This window comes from Somniosus microcephalus, chromosome 22 (assembly GCF_052327205.1).
Source record: "Somniosus microcephalus isolate GS21.2 chromosome 22, FLI_Smic_1.0, whole genome shotgun sequence".
In the NCBI taxonomy this organism is placed as follows: Eukaryota; Metazoa; Chordata; class Chondrichthyes; order Squaliformes; family Somniosidae; genus Somniosus; species Somniosus microcephalus.
The window spans coordinates 14,049,409-14,055,408 of NC_141008.1; positions in this window are offsets into that span (position 1 = coordinate 14,049,409).

The window sequence follows — 6,000 nt, forward strand, 5'->3', positions numbered from 1 at the left end:
CTCTCTCACACTCCCAATCTCTCTCACACTCACAATCTCTCTCTCTCTCACACTCCCAATCTCTCTCTCTCACACTCCAATCTCTCTCTCTCCACTCCAATCTCTCTCTCTCTCACACTCCCAATCTCTCTCTCAACACACTCCCAACTCTCCTCTCTCACACTCCCAATCTCTCACTCTCACTCCCAGTCTCTCTCTCTCTCACACTCCCAATATCTCTCTCCTCTCACTCCCAATCTCTCTCTCTTCTCACTCCAATCCTCTCTCTCTCACACTCCCAATCTCTCTCTCTCACACCCAACTCTCTCTCTCACACTCCCAATCTCTCTCTCTCACACTCCCAGTCTCTCTCTCTCACACACTCCCAATCTCTCTCTCTCTCACTCCCAATCTCTCTCTCTCACACTTCCAGTCTCTCTCTGTCTCACACTCCCAATCTCTCTCTCTCACACTCCAATCTCTCTCTCTCACTCCCAATCTCTCTCTCTCTCACACTCCCAATCTCTCTCTTTCTCACTCCAATCTCTCTCTCTCTCACACTCCCAATCTCTCTCTCTCACACTCCCATCTCTCTCTCTCACACTCCCAATCTCTCTCTCTCTCACTCCCAGTCTCTCTCTCTTACACTCCAATCTCTCTCTCTCACACTCCCAATCTCTCTCTCTCACACTCCCAATCTCTCTCTCTCTCACACTCCCAATCTCTCTCTCTCTCAGACTCCCAATCTCTCTCTCACACACTCCCAATCTCTCTCTCTCACTCCCAGTCTCTCTCTCTCTCACTCCCAACTCTCTCTCTCTCACACTCCAATCTCTCTCTCTCACACTCCCAATCTCTCTCTCTCTCACACTCCCAATCTCTCTCTCTCACACACTCCCAATCTCTCTCTCTCACACTCCCAATCTCTCTCTCTCTCACACTCCCAATCTCTCTCTCTCACACACTCCCAATCTCTCTCTCTCACCACTCCCAATCTCTCTCTCTCACTCCCAGTCTCTCTCTCACATTCCCAATCTCTCTCTCTCTCACACTCCCAATCTCTCTCTCTCACTCCATCTCTCTCTCTCTCACACTCCCAATCTCTCTCTCTCTCACACTCCCAAACTCTCTCTCTCACACTCCCAATCTCTCTCTCTCACACTCCCAATCTCTCTCTCTCTCACACTCAAAATCTCTCTCTCTCTCACACTCCCAATCTCTCTCTCTCTCACTCCCAGTCTCTCTCTCTCACACTCCCAATCTCTCTCTCACACTCCCAATCTCTCTCTCTCTCATCCCAATCTCTCTCTCACACTCCCAATCTCTCTCACTCCCAGTCTCTCTCTCTCTCACACTCCCAATCTCTCTCTCTCTCACTCCCAATCTCTCTCTCTCACACTCCAGTCTCTCTCTCTCACACTCCCAATCTCTCTCTCTCTCACACTCCAATCTCTTTCTCTCTCACACTCCCAATCTCTCTCTCTCACACACTCGAATCTCTCTCTCTCACACTCCAATCTCTCTCTCTCTCACACTCCCAATCTCTCTCTCTCACACTCCCAATCTCTCTCTCTCTCACCACTCCAATCTCTCTCTCTATCACACTCCCAATCTCTCTCTCTCTCACTCCCAATCTCTCTCTCTCTCTCTCACACTACCCAATCTCTCTCTCTCTCACACTCCCAATCTCTCTCTCTCTCACACTCCCAATCTCTCTCTCTCTCACTCCCAATCTCTCTCTCTCACACTCCCAATCTCTCTCTCTCTCACTCCCAATCTCTCTCTCTCACACTCCCAGTCTCTCTCTCTCACACTCCCAATCTCTCTCTCTCTCACACTCCCAATCTCTTTCTCTCTCACACTCCCAATCTCTCTCTTTCACACACTCCAATCTCTCTCTCTCACACTCCCAATCTCTCTCACACTCCAATCTCTCTCTCTCTCACACTCCCAATCTCTCTCTCACATTCCCAATCTCTCTCTCTCACACTCCCAATCTCTCTCTCTCTCACACTCCCAATCTCTCTCTCTCACACACTCCCAATCTGTCCTCTCACACTCCCAATCTCTCACTCTCACTCCCAGTCTCTCTCTCTCTCACACTCCAATCTCTCTCTCTCTCACTCCCAATCTCTCTCTCCTCTCACTCCCAATCTCTCTCTCTCTCACACTCCCAGTCTCTCTCTCTCACACACTCCAATCTCTCTCTCTCTCACTCCCAATCTCTCTCTCTCACACTCCCAGTCTCTCTCTGTCTCACACTCCCAATCTCTCTCTCTCACACTCCCATCTCTCTCTCTCACACCTCCCAATCTCTCTCTCGCTCTCACACTCCCAATCTCTCTCTTCTCACTCCCAATCTCTCTCTCTCTCACACTCCCAATCTCTCTCTCTCACACTCCCAATCTCTCTCTCTCACACTCCAATCTCTCTCTCTCTCACACTCCCAGTCTCTCTCTGTCTCACACTCCCAATCTCTCTCTCTCACACTCCCAGTCTCTCTCCCTCTCACACTCCCAATCTCTCTCTCTCTCTCACACTCCCAATCTCTCTCGCTCTCACACTCCCAATCTCTTTCTCTCTCACACTCCAATCTCTCTCTCTCTCTCACACTCCCAATCTCTCTCTCTCACACTCCCAATCTCTCTCTCTCTCACACTCCCAATCTCTCTCTCTTCACACTCCCAATCTCTCTCTCTCACACTCCCATCTCTCTCTCTCTCTCACTCCCAATCTCTCTCTCTCACACTCCCAATCTCTCTCTCTCACTCCCAGTCTCTCTCTCTCTCACACTCCCAATCTCTCTCTCTCACACTCCAATCTCTCTCTCTCACACTCCCAATCTCTCTCTCCAATCTCTCTCTCTCTCTCACTCCCAATCTCTCTCTCTCACACTCCCAATCTCTCTCTCTCACTCCCAGTCTCTCTCTCTCTCACCTTCTGTCTGTTTCCCTCTCCCTAGCTCTCAGTCTTGCTCACTCTCTCCATGTCTCTCTCAGTTCAGTTCAGTTCAGTTCAAATGCTTTATTGGCATGAAAGTTTACAGAGAACCATATTGCCAAAGCTTACATAGCAAAAAGGTACAGTTTTCCAACATTCTGTAGGTGTCAATCGATTTGACATTTGTTGGGTATATACAATATTACTTCTTAAACAATATTAATTTTAAACAGTCCTTTCTACTCATTTGGTACGTTCAATATTAATTTTAAACAGTCTTACTTTTAAACAGTCCTCAGGTTGTGACATGTTGTTACATATTTAGCCCAAGGTATGGTCTGTCTCCTTCTCCAAGGACTAATCTCAATTTTGACAGATCATCAATTCCTTGAAATCTCTCTCTCTCTCTATCTCCTTCTGTCTGTTTCCCTCTCCCTATCTCTCAGTCTTGCTCACTCTCTCCATGTCTCTCCCTCTCTCTATTCTCTCTCCTTCTGTCTGTTTCCCTTTCCCTATCTCTCAGTCTTGCTCACTCTCTCCATGTCTATCTCTCTCTCTCTCACCCTTCTCTCTGTTTCCCTCTCCCTATCTCTCACTTCTCACTCTCTCCATCTCTCTCTCTCTCTCTCTTGCCTTCTGTCTGTTTCCCTCTCCCTATCTCTCAGTCTTGCTCACTCTCTCCATCTCTCTCTCTCTCTCTCTCTCTCTCTCTCCTTCTGTCTGTTTCCCTCTCCCTATCTCTCAGCCTTGCTCACTCTCTCCATGTCTCTCTCTCTCTCTCTCTCTCTCACCTTCTGCCTGTTTCCCTCTCCCTAGCTCTCAGTCTTGCTCACTCTCTCCATGTCTGTCTCTCTCTCTCTCTCTCTCTCTTGCCTTCTGTCTGTTTCCCTTCTCCCTATCTCTCAGTCTTGCTCACTCTCCTCCATGTCTCTCTCTCTCTCTCTCGCCTTCTGTCTGTTTCCCTCTCCCGATCCCTCAGTCTTGCTCACTCTCTCCATGTCTCTCTCTCTCTCTCTCTCCTTCTGTCTGTTTCCCTCTCCCTATCTCTCAGCCTTGCTCACTATCTCCATGTCTCTCTCTCTCTCAGTTTTCAGTTCAGTTCAGTTCAAATGCTTTATTGGCATGAAAGTTTACAGAGAACCATATTGCCAAAGCTTACATTGCAAAAAGGTACAGTTTTCCAACATTCTGTAGGTGTCAATCGATTTTGACATTTGTTGGGTATATACAATATTACTTTTAAACAATATTAATTTTAAACAGTCTTTCTACTTCATTTGGTACGTTCAATATTAATTTTAAACAGTCTTACTTTAAACAGTCCTCAGTTGTGACATGTTGTTACATATTAGCCCCAAGGTATGGTCTGTCTCCTTCTCCTAGGACTAATCTCAAATTTTGACAGATCATCCAATTCCTTGAAATCTGGGTTGTTGGCTTAGCTTGTTGAATAATATGTTTCTTGATGTGTTGAATTTTTCGCATTTTAGGAGGAAATGCATTTCTGTTTCAACCTCGCCAGCCAGACATTGATCGCATATTCTATTCTCTCTAGGCTGCCAGGATTTCTTGTATCTGCCTTTTCAATTTCCAGTTGGTGGTCGCTTAGTCTGTACCTGGTGAGGGTCTGTCTCTGTTTGTGTCTCTGATGGTCGTGAGGTAGTCTGCCAGTTTATATTCTCTTTTTAGGGCCCGGTAACATTCTAATCTGCTTTGGCTTTCGGTTATTTTGTTCCAATGTTCCAGGTAGGTTTCTTTGCATTTTTTAATGATTTGGTTCACTCGGATTGGTGTTTGGACGGCTGTGTTGGTCTGGGGCTGGTCAGGGTCCGGCTGAGTACTTAGTTTCAGTAGCAGCTGACTCAGGGGACTCTTTTCTGGGTTTAGCTCTTGGGTCTGAAAGGCTTTGAAATGAAGGGTGTCTGGGGAGCTAGATTTGAGGTGATTTAGGAAGTTTAGTGCTCGTTTTTGGATGTTTATTATCAGTGGGTATCTGCCTAGTTCGGCTCTGCATGCATTTGTGGCGTTTTTCTTTGGGTGCGAAGGATGCTTCGGCAGAATTCTGCATGTAGGGCTTCTATTGTGTGTTTTTCCATTTAGTGTAGCTTTGGTGATTTAGCGGGCCCCATACTTCACTACCGTACAGTGCAATGGGCAGGATTATGCTGTCAAAAATTTTGAGCCAGATTTTGATTGGGATTTGGATGTTGTAGAATTTTCTTTTTATTGCATATAGGGCTCTTCGGGCTTTTTCTTTTAGTGCATTCACTGCTATGCTGAAGCTCCCTGATGCTGTAATAGTTAGACCAAGGTAGGTGTAGCTCATAGTGTGTCCTATAGTGGTATCACTGAGGGTAAACTGGTATTTGTTTTCCTGACATCTGGGTCTTTTCTGAAAAATCATGATGTTGTTTTCTTTAGATTACTGTTAGAGCCCAATTTTGGCAGTATTTGTCGAGTAGGTCTAGTTGTTGCTGTAATCCCTGTTCTGTGGGAGACAGCAGAACCAGGTCGTCCGCCATAGAACAGGGACTTCACTTCTCCATCTAGGAGACGGAGACCTGGTGACTCGCTTTGCTCCAGCATGTCTGCTAATTCATTTATGTATATGTTGAACAGGGTCGGGCTCAAATTGCAGCCCTGCCGGACGCCTCTTCTCTGGGTGATAGAAATCGGTGCGTTTGTCTCCAATTTTGACCCCGCATTTGTTTTTCAGATACATTGATTTATAAGGTCATAGACTTTGCCCCCTATTCCACACTGAAGAGTTTATAATAGAGCCCTTCGTGCCATATAGAGTCAAAGGCTTTCTTGAAGTCGATGAAACAGGCGAATATTTTCCCATTTTTTGTTTGGTGTTTATGTTTTTCAATGAGGGTGTGAAGGGTATAGATATGGTCGGCGGTGCGGTGTTTTGGAAGAAAGCCTATTTGGTTTTTTCTGAGGATATTATGTTTGTTAAGAAAATCAAGTAATCTACTATTTAGAATACTGCAGAATAACTTCCCTAGACAACTGTTGACACAGATGCCGCGGTAGTTATTTGGGTCTGATTTGTTTCCACTTTTATATATGGGGGAG